A 21,749-nucleotide genomic window follows, 5' to 3' on the forward strand; every position below is an offset into this window, starting at 1 on the left:
TTCACAGCATCAGGATGAACATATGAATCTTCTATAATTGACTTCCTCTTGAGCAGTTGGGCATTTCTTCAGAATTTGACATTGAACGCACATTGGGTGAGGAGGCTTGATGTAGAGATTCTTGAAAGATGGCGCTTTCAGCTTGAGAATCTTCAGAGAAAACAGAGAGAACGAATCTTCTGGATCACTTCAGCAGGTTCATAGATAGCGGCAAATTGATTGAGGAGGCTTCAATGCAATCCGTCACATAATCTTCAAGTGCAGCTTCACCTTGCTTCCGGAGTTGAAAGATTGAATGTTAAAAGAATAATCTTCATTTCTTGCTCCTTCGAATGAGAATTCTTCGATGATCACGGATGAAACTTTGGCTCAGAAAATCTCGATACAGTCTCCATGAGTCTCATCTACACCTGAATTCACTTTTCAAAACAAAACAAAACTAAAAGAAAACTTAACACACAAATTAAAACAGAAACTAAAATATTTTTGGGTTTTTGATTTTTCTGATTTTTGTTTGATTTTTAATTTTCTGATATATATATATATATATATATATATATATATATATATATATATATATATATATATATATATATATATATATATATATATATATATTTTAATTCTCCCCCTAAATTTGTGCATAGAGGAAAACTATGAACAAAATTAACAAAAACAAAAATATTTGGGATCAAAGTTGTTAAACAGCCTTAATCCGTTTATCGGTACCTCCCCTTTCATGAATAGATCTGGTCGATCGCCGGTATTGTGGTCCACTTAAACACGAAAGATAGTGACAAATTTAGGACATACTACAAGCGACAAGACACTGATCCTAATTTCCTAGATAAAACTTTCCTAAAGACCATTCATCTGACGACGACCAAGGATATTGTTGTCCACCTAAGTTGAGCAGCGAGATCCACAGACAATCTATAATTGTTCAATTTTAATTATACTAGAACATGTTTCCCGCTTCCTGACATACCCCAATAATCAAGAACTTCCGAGATACTCCTTACTTTAGGTGAGCAGACTATTATTAATAGGGAGGATAGACTTAGAATGCATATGTTGTACACTCAGGTCGGATCTTTCAATCACGCAGAGAGTGAAACATATGACTGACTAGAATTTCAGAGGGATTGAGAAGTAGAAGGTTGCATATGCTGTGTACCAGGTCGGATTGTTAATCACGCAAAGGAGACAACATATGGCTAACAAATAGGAAGAATTGCATAGACAGAAGATGCAGAAAGATAGAATTGCATATGTTGCAGTCCAGGTAGAATCTTTCGATCACAGCAAGAGAGAAAGAAAATACCTTTCTACAGACCTAATTTATCGGAATTCCCCAGTCACCCCGTCAATATCGGAATTAAGGACAAAATCTTTACATCAAGGAAAAGTTAAACCACATTTCTAGATACAGATTCTTTAATGTGACTGGTGGATTCTCATGTATATCTCCCTGCTCAACCTATCCAAGCGTCGTATTGTCAGGCTAAATGGACCTATCTAGGTCAGAATTTATCAAGTCTCTAGATTCCTTAAGTTCATATGCACCTAGTCAAGTCCATTAAATTTTTCGTGCCTACTAGCGCATCGAACACAGAGCCTAGACAATTCAGCTTTGGTACTTTACACAGACTTAGATTGTCTGTTATCACAGGCTAATATCACTTCCCAATAAACTCAGGAGTATCGAGAAGAAAACTCAAACCGTAATTCACCGATTGAATTTTCATCCAGAAGGTCTGAGAACGGCATGCATAATCTCAGAACAGATCCGAAAATTCTTCATGTCATTAAGCACTAACCCCATGTGTGATACCTTCCTTTCTTCCTTTCCCACAAAGGACACATACTCTTAAACAAAGTTCTGAATGTTGTACAGTTGAGAGATGCCTCATATCAAGTGCCTAGAACAGCCACTATCAACAAACCAAAGTCTGATGATATGCGTCCATAGCTGTTCCGACACCGAGCGGGATCAGTTGGTCTTTGGAACCCAGTCCATTTTGAAACTGGGTCGACCTTTGTCATCAACTCAAGATACATTCTCCCACGACATGTCATGTTTATCACAAACAGAATATGTAGAAATATTAGAGTCATTAGTTGATTTGAGAGATTGAGCTTTCAGAAGCCATTTGTAGTTGGGTTTAACCCATTTCTTTTTCGATCTGATGGGTGGCTCAGTACTTGCTTTTGAACTTGAAGTCGGCTTCCGAGATGACTTTGACCCAACCGGTCTTTGTTTCACTGGAGCATCTCTTAGATTAGACTTCTTGGCCGGCATACCCTTCTTGACCTTGGGATTTGATTTCTTGGTCTTGGGAGTTGAATTCTTGGCCTTGTGGGTATTCCAATCGCCATCTGAACGTGACCTTGATGGATTTCTTTTGTAGAATCTCCCACCCTGCGCGTTCTGCCATCCTTGTGCGTAGTAGGGAACGTATGCGCGATTTTGGACTTGCCTGGGAAATTGTTTCTTCCTGCCCCTGGTGGCGTCTCCTTGCCTCGTTTCTGATTGTTCCCACAAGCACACTTGCAGCAAGTTGGTTGTTTCACTTGATTTGGTGGCCTGTACTTCTCAACAGCAGGTTGATCAGAAGCAACTGAGTTCGAAGCAACAGATTCAGAGTTCAAGGAGTCATTGGTTTGTTCAATAGTTTTCTCCTTGTTCTCATCCTCTACTACTTTACCGTATACCATAAATGGTTCTCGGTCAATCTCTTCCTGAGCCAAAGGTTTTGCAGTGTAGTTGTGATTATAGGGAGGAGGGACACCTTCATACCCTAGACCCTTGGTTTGATTATCTTTAAAACTCAATTGCTTTTCTACTAAGGACTCGACTGTCTTACTTGACGCAATATAAATTTTGAAACTAACATCTGTTTTTCCACACTTAATTTTCAAAGTGTCAAGTTCTTCAGTTACAGCAGCAAGTTTGAGTTTAATGTGATCGTAATTTTCACACTTGTTGCTGTAATCTTCTTGAAGCTTTCGGAAATCCTTGATTTTGGCTTCTAATTGTGCTTTTAATGGTTTCTAACCTTTCCTAAGTTGATATCCTTCGTATTTTAGGTCCTCATTTTCTCTTTTTAATAAATCGATTTGATCTCGGAGAAATTTAATAGTAGTTTCACAAGATGGAGCACATGAAACTTCATTTACCGGAATTGATGCGGAACTCATTGTTTTTTTTAAATGCCCTTTGACTAAAAACTAAAAAGTCAACCTCAAAAGTCAAATTTAAAAAGTCAAACTCAAAAGTCAAACTTGAAAAGTCAAACTTAAAAGTCAAACCGAAAAGCTAAATTTGAAAATTTAAAAGTTGAACGAGAAAGCAAAAGTTTAAAGTCAAAGGTCAAACTTTAAAAGTCAAAGTCAAAATTTTAAGTAAAAAATCAAAAATAAAAGTCAAAATTTAAAAACTAAAATTTTAGGTTAAAAATGGAACTTAAAAATAAAAGGAAATTGATTTTGGGGTTAAAAGTGTTAAATTTGCGAAATTGGGTTCGAATGGGAGTCTTTTTGAATTAAAATGGGAAGGATAGTAACATCTAGCAAGCTAGATCAGATGGTAAAGTCGCTGGAATTTGAACCCGGGTTCCCAGGTTCGAAACCTGGCAGCCCCAACTAGTAAAGCTCAAGGGAAAGGAGGCGAATGATCCGGGTTCGAATCTCGGCAGCCCCAATTCCCCTTCCCTTTTTTTTAATATGAAGTTGTGCTGCGAGGACGAGGTGCGAGGGCGTCTGCTCGCCGAGACCGAGACCAAGGCTGCTGAACCGTACACCTAGCCGCTCACCAAGCCGCACACTCCGAGCCGTACACCGAGGCGCACACCCTGGCCGCACACTCCGAGCCGCACACCGAGCCGGCCGCACACACCGAGCCGCACACCTTCAACTGGCCGCACACCTTCAACAGATTCGCGAAAAAACGACGTTTTTCACCCTTTTTTGCTCCAAAACTCGATCAAAAACTCGTTTTTATGAAAAGTGCAAAGAAGAAACCCCCCTTATTTTTCGGAGATCTATCCAAAAACGTAAATATCTTTTCAAAATAAGATCAAATAAGCTCCAGATCTGACAAAATTGACTGATACAATCCAAGCTCTGATACCACTTGTAAGTCCCCAAAATGCTTGTGTATCAATCAGATCCAATTGATGGTGCGGAATCCCAATCAATTGGATGATGTCAGATCAAATAAGAGAAGGAGAAGAAGAAGATGATGAATCTTGTGATGTATTCAATGATATGAATGATGCTCCTTACACAAGATTCTCTCTCACACACTATTCTTCTCTCTAGATTCTCTCTCTACAATATGCTCTCCTTTCTCTCTCTTCCATCCATACACTCTTCTACCCATTACATCTATTTATATGGACCTTCAGCCGTACACGTGTGTACGGCCGCACACCCTGTGTACGGCCGTACACAGGGTGTGCGGCCGTACACGTGCATACACAGCCACAAAATTACGGAAAAGTACATTTTCTTAGAAAAGCAAAGTATAAACCATATTTTGACCCAACACTGATTACTATAATGCATGTGTTGTGATACTACAAATGAAGCCCTCCATCCCCAGATGTTTCCTCCGTCTGGTTTGGGGGTGTGACATGCCGGTTTCTTTTAAGAGCTTTGATGTCATCATTGGTATGGATTGGTTGAGCCCCAATCGTGCTGATGTCCTTTGTTACGAAAAAGCCATCCATCTTAATCTGCCCTCGGGTGAAACTCTCATAGTTTATGGTGATAAAATCGACTCAAATCTCCGCATCATTTCGTGCATCAAAGCTCAGAAGTATCTGCGAAAGGAGTGCCATGCATTCCTAGCCCACGTTGTTGACGAAAAGCAAAAAGTTAAAGACCTCGAGAGTATCCCCGAAGTCTGCAACTTTCCTGATGTCTTCCCCGAAGATCTTCCAGGAATCCCTCCCGTATGCCAAGTCGAGTTCCGTATCGACTTAATCCCCGGAGCTACTCCTGTATCTAAATCCCCATACCGTTTAGCGCTGGTAGAAATGCAAGAGCTATCCAGCCAGCTCAATTAGCTACTCAACAAAGGATTCATAAGACCGAGTTCCTCACCCTGGGGAGCCCCGATCTTATTCGTGAAAAAGAAAGATGGATCCTTTCTGATGAGCATTGATTACCAAGAACTGAACAAGCTTACCATCAAGAACCGTTATCCCTTACCTAGAATTGACGACCTCTTCGATCAAATTCAGGGAGCCGGTTATTTCTCGAAAATAGACATAACATCAGGGTACCATCAGTTGCGAGTTCACGAGAATGATGTTCCCAAGACAACATTCCGAAGTCGCTATAGACACTACGAGTTTGTAGTAATGCCCTTTGGTCTAACCAACGCATCGGCAGTATTTATGGATTTGATGAATCGGGTGTGCCACCCTTTCCTAGAATAGTTTGGTATCGTGTTTATTGACGATATACTTGTCTATTCTCGAAGCGAGGATGATCATAGACAAAATTTGAGGCTAGTGCTAGAAACACTAAGGGCGGAGAAACTCTATGCAAAATTCTCTAAGTGCGAATTTTGGATCAGAAAAGTAAGACTCCTTGGTCACGTGGTTAGCAAGGAAGGCATACACGTGGACCCTTCCAATATCAAAGCGATTGACAATTGGTCAGCACCGAAGATGCCCACAGAAATCCGTCAATTCTTGGGTCTCTCTGGGTACTATCGCATATTTATCCAGAATTTCTCCAAAATTGCTAAGCCTTTAACCACCCTGACTCAGAAGGGTGTAACCTTTAGTTGGGGAGAAAAGCATGACACTGCATTTCAAACATTAAAGCAGGCCCTATGCAGTGCGCCTATATTGTCCCTGCCTGAAGGGACGGAGGACTTCCTTATCTACTGTGACGCATCCAATCAGGGCCTAGGTTGTGTGCTCATGTAGCGAGGAAAGTTTATTGCCTATGCCTCGATACAACTGAAAACACATGAAATCAATTATACAATACACGATCTAGAACTGGGAGCAGTGGTCTTTGTCTTAAAGATTTGGAGACATTATCTCTACGGAACCAAGTGCACTGTCTTCACCTACCATAAGAGCCTACAACATTTCGTCGATCAGAAAGAGTTGAACATGAGATAGAGGCGATGGGTAGAGCTATTCAGTGATTACGAGTGTGAAATACGCTACCATCCCGACAAGGCCAATGCGGTAGTGGATGCCCTTAGCCGGAAAGAGTATTCAGGTCGTAGAGTGAAGGCACTGACAATGACCATCCATTCCTACTTTTCCGATCAAATCAGAGAGGCTTAGATCGAGGCCTTAAAACCAGAGAACATGTCGGATGAAGCCTTGAGAGGAATGGAAAAGAACTTAGAGGTCAAGGGAGACGAAGTTTACTATTTCATGACCCAGATCTGGACCCCAAAGTACGGCGGGTACATGGAGGTTGTCATGAACGAAGCTCACAAGACTAGATACTCCATTCACCCAGGTTCAGATAAGATGTCTCTGGATCTCAAACAACTATATTGGTGGCCGAACATGAAAGCAGAGATCGCTACTTTTCTGGGCAAGTGCCTGACTTGCGCCAAGGTGAAGGTAGAATATCAAAAGCCCTCAGGTCTCCTTCAGCAACCAGAGATACCTGAGTGGATGTGGGAAAGGATTACGATGGATTTCAAAACTAAGTTGCCCAAGTCTCCGAGTGGGCACGACGCTATCTAGGTAATTGTCGATCGACTAACTAAATCCGCCCACTTGCTGCCAATTAAAGAAAACTTCAAGATGGAAAGACTGACAAGAATCTATATTCACGAGATAGTCCACCTTCATGGTGTATCTGCATCCATCATCTCCGAATGATATACTAGGTTTACCTCGAGATTTTGGCAGTCAATATAGAAGGCTCTTGGAACTAAGCTGGATATGAGCACAACTTACCATCCACAGATAGATGGGCAGAGTGAGAGAACCATTCAAACATTGGAAGAATGTTGAGGCTGCGTCATCGACTTTGGCATGTCGTGGGACATTCATTTGCCCTTGGTCGAATTTTCCTACAACAACAGCTACCATACCAGCATCAAGGCTGCACCGTTCGAAGCCCTCTATGGTCGTAAGTGCAGATCCCCTCTGTGCTGTGCTGAGGTGGGTGACACGCAGCTAGTCAAGGGTCAAGTCCCCGACAACACTCTCATAGACCCAGAAATCATCCGACAGACTACTGAAAAGATCATACAAATTCGAGAACGACTAAAGGCTTCAAGAGATAGATAAAAGAGCTACGCTGATAAGAGACGAAAACCCTTGGAATTCCAGGTTGGTGACCGTGTTCTTTTCAAGGTCTCACCCTGGAAAGGCATGATACGATTCGGAAAGCGTGGAAAGCTAAATTTGAGGTACATAGGACCATTCGAGATCCTCGATAGGATCGGTCTCGTAGCATAAAAACTTTGTCTACCCCGAGAACTTAGCAACGCACATCCTGTCTTCCACGTGTCGAACGTAAAGAAGTTTCTGTCCGATGAGACACTTGTAATACCCCTCGATGAGATCGAAATAGACGAGAACTTAAGAGGAACCCATAGAAATCATGGATAGGGAAGTAAAGCGAACGAAACAAAGTCGTATCCCGATAGTGAAGGTTCGCTGGAATGCCAAGCAGGAACCTGAATTCACATGGGAGCACGAGGACTCAATGAAACAGAAGTACCCTCACCTATTTCCGAGTCCATGATTTGTACTCTGTGTCTGAATTTCGGGACGAAATTCCCTCTAACGGGGGGATGATGTGACAACCCGAAACTTTTTTCCGTTTCCGTTAATTAAATTCCGTTAATTAAATTTTATTTTATTTGGGTTCCGTCAGCTTCCTTCGGTTAGGAAAGTCATTTAATTATATATATTGATTTTGTATATACGATTCTGAACCAAAACCACACAAAATTTCGGGAATTCCTTCGAAACGAAACCGAGTTTACGGCCTGACATGGGTTCACGGTCGTACACCCGTGTACGACCGTACACCCGTTTATGGCCGGAGTCGGGTGGACCCCACCCACCGACCACAAAAGCCCTATATATGAGACCCTACCCCTCATTTACACTATTCTGGCCAAACACCCACTCATTCTCTCTCTAGACTTGTGACCGCACACCCCTAAAAGCACCTTTACTCCTCCGGAAAACACCGACAAACACCATTGGGAATCATTTCGGAGCATCTAGAGCTCGTATTTTGTCAAAATCAGCATCTTCATTCTTGAGTGTACGGCCGTACACCTTCAAGTTCATTGATCGCACACTAGTCTACAGCCATACACTTTCAAAGGCCGTACACCACTCAAGAGCTGGTTCACGGCCGTACACCCTAGTTCACGGCCGTACACACACTTCCTAAGTGGTGCTTTAGACTGAAAGTTCACTTTCCTCGATTCAAGCAAGTCCCGGTAACATTCCTTAACTGAAAGCAAGTGTTTATGTAACACTTTATCTAACAAAATCGCTAATTTAGATACATGTATGTATTTAATTGTTTTTAGGATTCCGTTAAGTGCCACACTACAACTCGAGGGTCTTCATTTTAGTCCGTTGATTCGACGCTTGTACGCAACTAACACTGAGTTCATACCCCTACGTTTTATGATTTTTAATGTTTTCAGGGGGGGGAATACAAGCCAAACACAGATGATTTTGTGAAACAAAAACAAAAGGATTTCAACGAGTTTAAAACTTATGCAATTAATACATTAAATGATTTCCCACGTTTTATGAAACTTATGCAATTAATACATTAAGGGATGTTTGCAAGTTGGAAACATAATTGCATAGTTTTCAGAACAATTTAGAAATCATGAACAAAACATTTCAAGCAAACTATAGTGGGTATAGTTTGGGGATTTCAATACATAGCTTTTACCGATTCAGATTTCATTCATGGATAAACATATAAAATATGACGGATTTAGTTTATGATATACACTACTACAAGAGTACAACACTTAATAATTATTTGAGTATAATTATTTGTCACACCCCCAAACCAAGGATGGCGGAAACGTCCGGGGGTGGAGGACTTCATGTATAGTATCATAACAGCAATTGTAATAGTAATTCAAGCAAACACAACCAACATATATATAATTGAAAAAAAAGTACATCATTGTATGAATTACATGTTTACGAATCAATTACAATATGTTGATAAAATATAAAATAGTAGACGCCTTAGCGTCCCATCCTCAAAAGCACTTGATTACCTGTTTAATGATTTCCTGAGAATACAAGTTGTTTGAAAAAGTGTCAACACAAAGGTTGGTGAGTTCATAAGCTTTTCGTTTGTAAAAGTAGTATTTGTGTTAGAAAAATCCAATATTTTCCTTAATGTGTAAATGTAGTCTTAAAACCCAAAGACCGAAATGTACAAGTAATTTGTCATATTTATAGTGAAACAATGCAAGTTTAAATCAACATAAACTCGTTAAATTTTAATGAAGTTCCCGTAATTTCCAATGTTTGTTAATACTTTATGTGAGTTTATTATAACCATACTATGACCAAGGTTGCCTAAAACGACGTTCTTCAGGCGTCGGAAATGTTATGACATTTGTCACCCCAGACCTATCGGTCTAACTGTTGCATGCAGTTTAGGTGTGGGTTTGTCAAACCCAATATAGATCTATACACAAGTATCACGCTCTCCCTCAAGGAGACTCTGGTTACAATACAGGACTTAATGGTAATTTGAAGTAAATGTCTCACAAAGTCATTAACGGAATTACGTGTTATGAAAACTTGGTACCGTATGGCCGTACCTTGCTTAATGAAAATATCCTTTGTATAAATGTACCCTTTTTAAATGTATGTGTTATGTAATGTATCATAAACTATACCTATTATAGTTTATCAACCAAGGGTAGTACGTGGTAATGTATGCAAACTATATTCAAAATAGTTTATTTAATGTTTGAATGTATCGATTGTACTTTGATTATAATCACTTGTTATTCTTTATATTTTATATGACCAAATCCAGTTGTAAACTGATGTGTGTCTAAATATTAAGATAAAATGTCATATATTGCAGTAACATATAATCACATAAAGATATACACCTTGCTCAACATGTTACAAGGTGAAATGAACTTAACAGCAACTTTTCGTTAAAAACAGTTTCTGTTACCGTTCTTAGAAAATTTATAGAAAAATCATCAAAGCTCTAAATCCAAATCCGCAAATTTTGAGAGTTTGGAATATGAGTCTAGTTTGTTCGTAAATTTTATCATGATTTTTAGTGATCTCTAACAGAGGTGAAAATGTTCATAATCACAGACTGGTCCGGGTTTGCCTCTGAAATGACAGGCAGTTTTGTAAAAATCACCATAAATTGTAGAAAAATCATATGGAGATGTGCAAGTAGCCATTTTAAATCTAAGAGTTTGAACTACTTGCACCTGAAACAGTTTTGAAAACTAAAATATTTAAGTTGACCAAAACAGTACGTGATTAACGTCCATCTTTTCTGATGTAATCTGTTAGGAAAAGTTTAATTGTGTTCTTGATGATTTTACTTGTATTCCCCCCTTAAAACTTAAGAAAACATGTAAATGTATGGGTATGAACTCACCTTATGTGGTTTCAGTAGATGAAAGTGAGAGAGAGGAAGTGTTCAACCCAAGAACAGTAAGAAGATGTCTTGACGACTCGAGAATCTAACACCGAATAAGATGGAACTTGTGTAAGATATCAATGATTTGAGTAGAATGGAGTTTAATAATTATGTGAATGATGAAGATACTTACTAATTGAAGAAAGAAATCCCTGGAGAAAGCCTTGAATTTCTTGAAGTTGAGAGAAAAGATGAGAGAATTTTGGAGAGTGTTCTTGGTTGCTAAGTGTAGAATGAAAGAGTTTTATGGAGAATGAGGAGAGAGGATCAATCCTCCAGCTCTTAGAACGTGGGAAGAGCTGGAGATTGGCTGTAAAGGTCCACTAAGGAGACAAGGGGTAGTGGGAAAGAATGGCTAATCATAGAGTGAGGTGGTGGTGGTTTGCTTTTGCCATAAATTAAGGAAAAGCAAATATTCCCTCAATAATTAGTTCAATCACCAATTCTTTTAATATATTTTATAAAAACCCTGGAGATTTATATATTTTGGGGCCTTAGTTTATAAAATAAAGTTTTGGGTGAAAATCCCACGTTAAAATAATGAAAAACGGAGTTAAAACGAAGTCGTAGTCGAAAAACCGGTAAAAAGGAGCTGTCTGCGAGGCTTCGGACCTTCGGACCTTCGGCCCTTCGGACCTTCGGACCTTCGCTTCGGACCTTCGGACCCTCGCTTCGGATCAGAGGCCTCGGATGCGAGGCTTCGGATGCGAGGCTTCGGATGCGAGGCTTCGGTCCAGAAGCTTAGGTTTCGGATCCTTAAAGCTATTTTACTCGTTTTTACTCCGTTTCAAGCGATTTTTGACCCGGTCAAGGGTCGAGATGACCCAAATGATTACAAAAAGTTAAAGTAACTTTTGAGTGAGATTTGGGAGAGATTTGGGAGAGATTTGGGAGAGATTTCAAATAGAAAGAGATAGAGTGAAAACGATTTAGAGAGGTTTCGTTTGTGCTTAATTTGAGTGTCCGGCTTCACAACGCAAGGTTCGTAAACCCCATTAAACCGTGTTTTAGTGTCTTACACAATCCCGATGATTGTGTAATAGTGTTTTATCGCTTTGGTTCGTTGTTTAGCACTTGTTAAGGCTAAGGAAAATCAAACACATGAACTTTCCAAATGATGATTTCTCATTAAAATAGCGAATTGTATAGTGATTACATAACGTAAACCCTAGCATACAAGGGTTATTGGAGTTGACCGGTTTGACTTGTTGACTTTGAATTGACCGAAAATTGACGGTTGTCACATCATCCCCCCGTTAGAAGGAATTTCGTCCCGAAATTTTCATTTTGACTGGGATTTCAAGAGTTTGGGAAGAGATGTGGATACTTTTGTTTCATCTGATCCTCGCGTTCCCAGGTGAATTCGGGTCCTCGTTTAGCGTTCCAACGTACCTTCACGATGGGAATACGACTTTGTTTCGTTCGTTTGATTTCCCGATCCATGATTTCGACTGGTTCCTCCACAAAGTGGAGATTTTCGTTAACTTTGATTTCGTCGAGTGGTATTACGAGTGTCTCATCAGACAAACACTTCTTTAGGTTCGACACGTGAAATGTGGGATGTACTTTGTCGAGTTCCTGAGGTAATCGAAGTTTGTATGCTACTGGCCCAATCCTAGCAAGGATTTCGAATGGCCCGATGTACCTTGGATTTAGTTTCCCGCGTTTGCCGAATCGTATCATTCCTTTCCAAGGGGAAACTTTTAGTAGTACTCTATCACCCACCTGGAATTCCAAGGGTTTGCGTCGTTTGTCTGCGTAACTCTTTTGCCGATCGCGAGACGCTTTCAGTCTCTCTCGAATTTGAACGATCTTTTCTGTGGTTTCCCTTATGATTTCAGGGCCAGTGAGGGTGCTATTAGAGACTTGCCCTCTAGCTAGCTGTGTATCCCCCACCTCAGCCCAACACAGGGGTGATCTGCATTTGCGACCGTAAAGAGCTTCGAATGGAGCGACTTTGATGCTAGTATGATAGCTGTTATTGTAGGAGAATTCGATAAGCGGTAGATGGGTATCCCATGCTTTACCGAAGTCTATCACACAAGCTCTTAACATGTCTTCCAACGTTTGAATGGTTTGCTCGCTCTGTCCGTCGGTTTGTGGGTGGTAGGCCGTACTCATGTCAAGCCTAGTTCCCAATGATTTTTGTAGAGACTGCCAAAACCGTGAGGTAAATCTACTATCTCTATCGGAGATAATGGATATCGGCACACCATGGAGTCGTACAATCTCTCTGATGTACGTTCTAGTCAGCTTCTCCATCTTGTCGGTTTCTTTCATTGGTAGGAAGTGTGCTGATTTGGTCAATCTGTCTATAATTACCCATATTGTGTCAAGCCCGCCCGATGTCTTAGGCAGCTTCGTTATGAAGTCCATGGTTATTCGTTCCCACTTCCACTCAGGTATATCCGGCTGTTGTAATAGCCCATATGGTTTCTGGTATTCGGTTTTGACCTTAGCGCAAGTCAAGCACTTGCTCACATAGGTAGCAATCTCAGCTTTCATGTTCGGCCACCAGTATAATTTCTTGAGGTCCAGATACATCTTATCCGACCCGGGATGGATGGAGTATCGAGTCTTGTGTGCTTCATTCATGACGACATCTCGGAGTCCACCGAACTTCGGTGTCCAAATCCGGTTCATGATATAACGTGCTCCATTATCCTTGACTTCTAAGTTTTTATCCATTCCCCTTAATGTCTCTCCTGCCACCTTTTCTGGTTTCAAAGCTTCCAGTTGAGCTTCCTTGATTTGTATGGTCAGGTGGGAATGGATTGTCATTGTTAAGGATTTTACTCGGCGGCCCGAGTACTCCTTCCTGCTTAGAGCATCGGCCACTACATTGGCCTTGCCCGGATGATAACGAATTTCGCACTCGTAGTCATTCAGCAACTCCACCCATCTCCTCTGTCGCATGTTGAGCTCTTTCTGATTGAGGATATGCTGAAGACTTTTGTGATCAGTGAAGATAGTGCATTTCGTGCCGTAGAGGTAGTGTCTCCAGATCTTCAAAGCGAATACCACTGATCCTAATTCCAGGTCGTGCGTAGTATAATTAACCTCGTGCGTCTTAAGCTGTCTTGATGCATACGCGATAACCTTCCCTCTCTGCATGAGCACACATCCGAGGCCTTGATTCGAAGCATCACAGTACACTACGAAGTCCTCGGTTCCCTCTGGGAGAGACAAGATCGGTGCGCTGCATAGGGCTTGTTTTAACGTTTGGAAAGCAGTTTCTTGTTTATTTTCCCACTTAAATATCACACCTTTCTGCGTCAAGGTGGTGAGTGGTTTCGCAATCTTGGAGAAGTTTTGTATAAATCTTCGGTAGTAGCCAGCAAGCCCAAGGAACTGTCGAATTTCGGTTGGCGTCTTGGGTGCTGACCAATTCTCGATTGCCTTGATCTTGGAGGGATCCACATGTATGCCTTTCTCACTTACCACATGTCCAAGGAAATCCACTTCTCTAATCCAGAATTCACACTTAGAGAACTTAGCATAAAGCTTCTCTGCTCTTAGTGTCTCTAGCACTTGGCGTAGATGTAGGCGATGCTCTTCTTCGCTTCGCGAGTAGATCAAGATATCGTCGATGAATACGATTACAAACTTGTCTAGGTAGGGTCGACACACTCTATTCATTAGGTCCATGAATACCGCAGGTGCGTTTGTTAAACCGAAGGACATCACCACAAACTCGTAGTGCCCATAGCGAGTTCTGAATGCAGTTTTGGGAATATCTTCTTCTTGAACTCGTAGCTGATGGTAGCCTGACCTTAGGTAGATCTTTGAGAAGAAATTTGCTCCTTGGAGTTGGTCGAAAAGGTCATCGATTCGGGGTAGAGGATATCGGTTCTTGATGGTGAGCTTGTTTAGTTCCCGATAGTCGATGCACATGCGAAAGGATCCGTCCTTCTTCTTTACAAAAAGGACTGGTGCTCCCCAAGGTGAGAAGCTTGGTCTGATGAACCCTTTACTCAAAAGCTCGTTCAACTGACTGGACAACTCTTGCATTTCTGATGGTGTGAGGCGGTATGGAGCTCTGGCTACGGGGGTAGCTCCGGGTATTAAGTCAATTCTGAAATCGACTTGTCGTGCGAGTGGTACACCAGGAAGATCTTCTGGGAACACATCCGGGAAGTTACACACTTCGGGGATGTCTTTGATGTCTTTCACGTCTTGTTTCTTGTCTACTACATGGGCTAAGAAGGCGTGGTACTCCTTCCGGAGATACTTTTGGGCTTTGATGCATGAGATGATTTGTAAATTCGCACTAGGTTTGTTACCATAGATGAGAAGGGTTTCGTCATTTGGTAGATTGAGGCGAACGGCCCTTTCGTAACATAGAATGTCGGCACGGTGAGGAACTAACCAATCCATCCCGATGATTACGTCGAAGCTTTTTATGGTGACCGGCATCAGGTCAATTTTAAATGTATGGTTGCCTAGAGTGAGAGTACATTCTGAGTATATATCGCTAGTGCGTTCTACTTTCCCATTTGCCATTTCTACTACATAAGTATCCTTTAGTGATTGGGGATTTTGTTCAAGTAACTGTTTATATTGGTGGCTCACGAAACTTCTCTCCGCTCCACTATCGAATAGTACGCATGCATAAGAGTTATTGAGGAGAAACGTACCGGTAACCACCGTGGGATCCTCGACTGCTTCCCCATGTCCTATTGCCAGGACTCTTCCTACTCCACCAGCATTAGGGGCTTGTGCTTTGGGGCAGTCTCTTTTGAAGTGACCTGCGTCTCCACAGTTGTAGCAGGTCCGGGTTGCCCCCGTACTGGCGACTTGGTTGATTGGTTGAGCCAGCGCTTTACAGAAACGAGCAGTGTGCCCCTTCCTGTCGCAGTTGTTACAGTGCATCTCCCTACAAGCACCATTGTGGTGAAAGTTGCACTTGTTGCACTTAGGTAGTTTTCCCGCATATGGCTTCGGTGGTGCTGGAGTGGTAGTAGTAGTGGCAGTATTAGTGGCAGCATGGACAGCAACAATTTGTTGCTTCTTAGCGGGGTCCTGTGCTGGTTGGCTCTTTTTTTCGTTCCAGAACTTCCTTTTGTTGTTTCCTCCTTTTGATTTATCAGTGGTGGTGGTTGTAGTATTATGACCGGCTCGGTGGTCAACAAGTTGTTGTGCCAGCTCCCTGGCACTGTCAAAAGTAGTTGGCCTTGAAGCCAGGACACTACTTTGCACGTGGAGAGACAGTCCCCAAAGGTATCGCTCCACCTTTTTCTCCTCCGGAGTAACCATTGTTGGGCAGAGGAGAGCCAATTCATTGAATCGGGTGGTGTAGGTTTCAAGGTCAGAGCCCGTCATCCTGAGGTTCCAAAGTTCTTGTTCCAGCTTTTGAATTTCACCTCTCGGGCAGTACTCCTTCATCATCAACGTTTTTAGTTCTGCCCAGGTTATGGAGCTAGCCACTTCGAGAGTAAGTGACTTAATCCGGCAGTTCCACCAAGTAAGGGCCCGGCCGGTGAAGGTGAAGGCTGCGAACTTAACTTTGCTCGCTTCGGGGCAAGAGCACACCTGAAAGACTACTTCGGTCTTTTCAAACCATTGCATCAACGCGATGACTCCCCCGCTTCCATTGAAGTTGTCGGGTTTGCCATTTGTGAAGTCTTTGTATGAACACTCTTTTGCACGCCACGTACTGTCTCCGTGGTTAGAGTGTGTAGCTCCCGATCCCGAACCACCAGCTCCGTTGGTCCCTATCTGCGACATTGCGGCCGCTACGGCTGCTGTTACTGCAGCCTGGAACATCGCGGGATCAAACTGTGGAGGCGGCGGCGGAGGAGGTGTTGCTGTGTTGCTGGAAGGTCTTGGTCTTCTTCTTGGCGGCATGGTTCTGTCATAAGTTGCAAAGTGCATACTAATTTAGTCGGGACATAATTAATATATTATATTTTAAAATGATCTTTATCGGTTACTTAATTAGTTGCAAAGTGCATACCAGTCATATGTGATTAAGATATAATAGTCCTTCGAATAGATGACCCTAACTCCAAGACCACAACCAAACAAGGACAGGAAGTGAAACAAAGATACATAAATTCTAAGTCTATAGCATCTTAGTTACATATGACCTTAGCGCATCCACTTAGCAGCTATTAATTTATAAATAAAGACCTATTTAATTATCAGATAATTTATTATAGTAACACAAAATACTCCTATAGTATTTGTAAATGTTTAGTTTTGAGTCCTTAAAGTATCCTTTGTAGTCTGTTATTAGGTTTGTTAGATTTGTTGTCCATCCTGACCATCCCCCGGTATATGCAAGTCAATTCCCGGACAGATATAGTTGATCAGGCTATATCCTTCCCAGACTTGATTTACATATACCAAGGCATACCCATAATGTACAACTCCTCTTCTTTTATTTTATGTTCTTCTAGTTATGACACTATATGAGCATGTATGCATGTATTTATACTTTTAATAAAAAAAAAATCATTTATTTTCTAAAAGTATATTTATTTGAAAATGCACAAATCAGAGACTATTAGTCCCAATTGTGTTTATAGTTTGTATATCTTATGTGGTTTGATATACTTAATTCACTATAAACTGCGCTCTGATACCAATCTGTCACACCCCCAAACCAAGGATGGCGGAAACGTCCGGGGGTGGAGGACTTCATGTATAGTATCATAACAGCAATTGTAATAGTAATTCAAGCAAACACAACCAACATATATATAATTGAAAAAAAATTACATCATTGTATGAATTACATGTTTACGAATCAATTACAATATGTTGATAAAATATAAAATAGTAGACGCCTTAGCGTCCCATCCTCAAAAGCACTTGATTACCTGTTTAATGATTTCCTGAGAATACAAGTTGTTTGAAAAAGTGTCAACACAAAGGTTGGTGAGTTCATAAGCTTTTCGTTTGTAAAAGTAGTATTTGTGTTAGAAAAATCCAATATTTTCCTTAATGTGTAAATGTAGTCTTAAAACCCAAAGACCGAAATGTACAAGTAATTTGTCATATTTATAGTGAAACAATGCAAGTTTAAATCAACATAAACTCGTTAAATTTTAATGAAGTTCCCGTAATTTCCAATGTTTGTTAATACTTTATGTGAGTTTATTATAACCATACTATGACCAAGGTTGCCTAAAACGACGTTCTTCAGGCGTCGGAAATGTTATGACATTTGTCACCCCAGACCTATCGGTCTAACTGTTGCATGCAGTTTAGGTGTGGGTTTGTCAAACCCAATATAGATCTATACACAAGTATCACGCTCTCCCTCAAGGAGACTCTGGTTACAATACAGGACTTAATGGTAATTTGAAGTAAATGTCTCACAAAGTCATTAACGGAATTACGTGTTATGAAAACTTGGTACCGTATGGCCGTACCTTGCTTAATGAAAATATCCTTTGTATAAATGTACCCTTTTTAAATGTATGTGTTATGTAATGTATCATAAACTATACCTATTATAGTTTATCAACCAAGGGTAGTACGTGGTAATGTATGCAAACTATATTCAAAATAGTTTATTTAATGTTTGAATGTATCGATTGTACTTTGATTATAATCACTTGTTATTCTTTATATTTTATATGACCAAATCCAGTTGTAAACTGATGTGTGTCTAAATATTAAGATAAAATGTCATATATTGCAGTAACATATAATCACATAAAGATATACACCTTGCTCAACATGTTACAAGGTGAAATGAACTTAACAGCAACTTTTCGTTAAAAACAGTTTCTGTTACCGTTCTTAGAAAATTTATAGAAAAATCATCAAAGCTCTAAATCCAAATCCGCAAATTTTGAGAGTTTGGAATATGAGTCTAGTTTGTTCGTAAATTTTATCATGATTTTTAGTGATCTCTAACAGAGGTGAAAATGTTCATAATCACAGACTGGTCCGGGTTTGCCTCTGAAATGACAGGCAGTTTTGTAAAAATCACCATAAATTGTAGAAAAAGCATATTGAGATGTGCAAGTAGCCATTTTAAAGCTAAGAGTTTGAACTACTTGCACCTGAAACAGTTTTGAAAACTAAAATATTTAAGTTGACCAAAACAGTCCGTGATTAACGTCCATCTTTTCTGATGTAATCTGTTAGGAAAAGTTTAATTGTGTTCTTGATGATTTTACTTGTATTCCCCCCTTAAAACTTAAGAAAACATGTAAATGTATGGGTATGAACTCACCTTATGTGGTTTCAGTAGATGAAAGTGAGAGAGAGGAAGTGTTAAACCCAAGAACACTAAGAAGATGTCTTGACGACTCGAGAATCTAACACCGAATAAGATGGAACTTGTGTAAGATATCAATGATTTGAGTAGAATGGAGTTTAATAATTATGTGAATGATGAAGATACTTACTAATTGAAGAAAGAAATCCCTGGAGAAAGCCTTGAAGTTCTTGAAGTTGAGAGAAAAGATGAGAGAATTTTGGAGAGTGTTCTTGGTTGCTAAGTGTAGAATGAAAGAGTTTTATGGAGAATGAGGAGAGAGGATCAATCCTCCAGCTCTTAGAACGTGGGAAGAGCTGGAGATTGGCTGTAAAGGTCCACTAAGGAGACAAGGGGTAGTGGGAAAGAATGGCTAATCATAGAGTGAGGTGGTGGTGGTTTGCTTTTGCCATAAATTAAGGAAAAGCAAATATTCCCTCAATAATTAGTTCAATCACCAATTCTTTTAATATATTTTATAAAAACCCTGGAGATTTATATATTTTGGGGCCTTAGTTTATAAAATAAAGTTTTGGGTGAAAATCCCACGTTAAAATAATGAAAAACGGAGTTAAAACGAAGTCGTAGTCGAAAAACCGTTAAAATAATGAAAAACGGAGTTAAAACGAAGTCGTAGTCGAAAAACGGAGTTAAAACGAAGTTTTGGGTGAAAACCTTCGCTTCGGACCTTCGGACCCTCGCTTCGGATCAGAGGCCTCGGATGCGAGGCTTCGGATGCGAGGCTTCGGATGCGAGGCTTCGGTCCAGAAGCTTAGGTTTCGGATCCTTAAAGCTATTTTACTCGTTTTTACTCCGTTTCAAGCGATTTTTGACCCGGTCAAGGGTCGAGATGACCCAAATGATTACAAAAAGTTAAAGTAACTTTTGAGTGAGATTTGGGAGAGATTTGGGAGAGATTTGGGAGAGATTTGGGAGAGATTTCAAATAGAAAGAGATAGAGTGAAAACGATTTAGAGAGGTTTCGTTTGTGCTTAATTTGAGTGTCCGGCTTCACAACGCAAGGTTCGTAAACCCCATTAAACCGTGTTTTAGTGTCTTACACAATCCCGATGATTGTGTAATAGTGTTTTATCGCTTTGGTTCGTTGTTTAGCACTTGTTAAGGCTAAGGAAAATCAAACACATGAACTTTCCAAATGATGATTTCTCATTAAAATAGCGAATTGTATAGTGATTACATAACGTAAACCCTAGCATACAAGGGTTATTGGAGTTGACCGGTTTGACTTGTTGACTTTGAATTGACCGAAATTTGACGGTTGTCACATCATTACCTCATACAGTATACACACGGATTTCAATACAGTAGATCACTACAGAACTACACGTGAACTAGTTAATACAGAACTAAATCCTATCATAGTATAACCAGAGTCTCCTGGAGGGAGAGCGTGAGATTTGTGAATAGATCTATTCGGGACTGACAATCCCACACCTGAACTACTAGCTACAGCTAGGCAGGCATGCCTACGGTGACAAATGTCATTTAACCGACACTTAAAGAACGTCGAAAAGGTCACTAGGTCATATCAAGCATGGTTATACAACTCACAATAAGTATAAACAAACCAGTTGTTTACGGGATTTCATTCTTCATTAGTTTTATTTCAATTAATAGACCTATTATACATTATTGGAGGATTTCAGGGGATACAATACATGGTTTTATTTTTAGTAATAAAACTACTTTACATACTGCTGGTAGCCAGGATTTTCAAACAGAATGTACTGTACACACTAGTGGTAGCTAGGGTTTTCAAAGGGAACATGCTATACAATGGTTTTGTACAGAATACATACATATTATGATTAGTATTAACCATACATGCAAACTAGTATTTTCCTATGCTACAACAGATTTCAGTAACGAACATTCATAGTTAGTCCTATAATTATTTAGTTTAAGCATCAGGGCCACGTATGGAGTATATTCGATAGGCTGTGGAATGTGTGGTTTCCGCCTCATTTCATGTTCCTTGTTTGGTTGTGGGCTTAGGGAAGATCCACATAGTCAACAGTCTGTTCGATAATTGGTCTATACATGGCTAGCATAAACTAAATAGTCATAGATAGAACTGATATCATCACACTTTCATTAAAGAAAATATTGGATTTTCTTGGAAACGTACAAACATTTTTACAGAGTTATCAACAGGTTTTCATTACCAAAACATCGCTTATGAACTCACCAGCTTTATGCTGATACTCTTTCAAAACTTTTTGTATTCTCAGGAAATCAGTAGACAGGTACTTCCTGAAGTTTTGAGAAGACGAAGCGTTCAGAGTCACGTCTTTCCTTTTGATTTTACTTTTGATGTATAAAAACAAGAATCAAACAGATGTAAACTCTTTTTCATGTATATTCAATGTAATGGTTGTGTTTACTATGATTACTATGTTGCAATGGTTGTGATACTACATATGACGTCATCCACCTCCGAACGTTTCCGCCGTTCTGGTTTGGGGGTGTGACAATAAATGCTTTGATACATACTGGGTAATGTTCTGTATTGGAAGGGATGAAACATCAAGTCACAAAGTCAAACCTCTCTCTCTTCTCTTTCCCACCGAAATCCCCACAAAACCCCCGAAATCACATGTGATTTCGGTCTAGTACCATCGAGATCACCTTGTGATTTCGGTCCATGTACTAACCGAGATCACCTAGTGATTTTGGCCCATGTACCAACCGAGATCACATGGTGATTTCGGTCTAGGTACCAACCGAAATCACAATGGTTTGGGTCCTAGGCCATTGACTTGTTGACTTTACTTGACTTTTGTTGGTTCGTTTGACCTCTTGTTGGATCCAAAATCGGCAGTTGTCACATCATCCCCCC

The sequence above is a fragment of the Lactuca virosa genome, chromosome 3 (assembly GCF_052849685.1).
Source record: "Lactuca virosa cultivar CGN04683 chromosome 3, Lactuca_virosa_CGN04683_v6, whole genome shotgun sequence".
Classification (NCBI taxonomy): domain Eukaryota; kingdom Viridiplantae; phylum Streptophyta; class Magnoliopsida; order Asterales; family Asteraceae; genus Lactuca; species Lactuca virosa.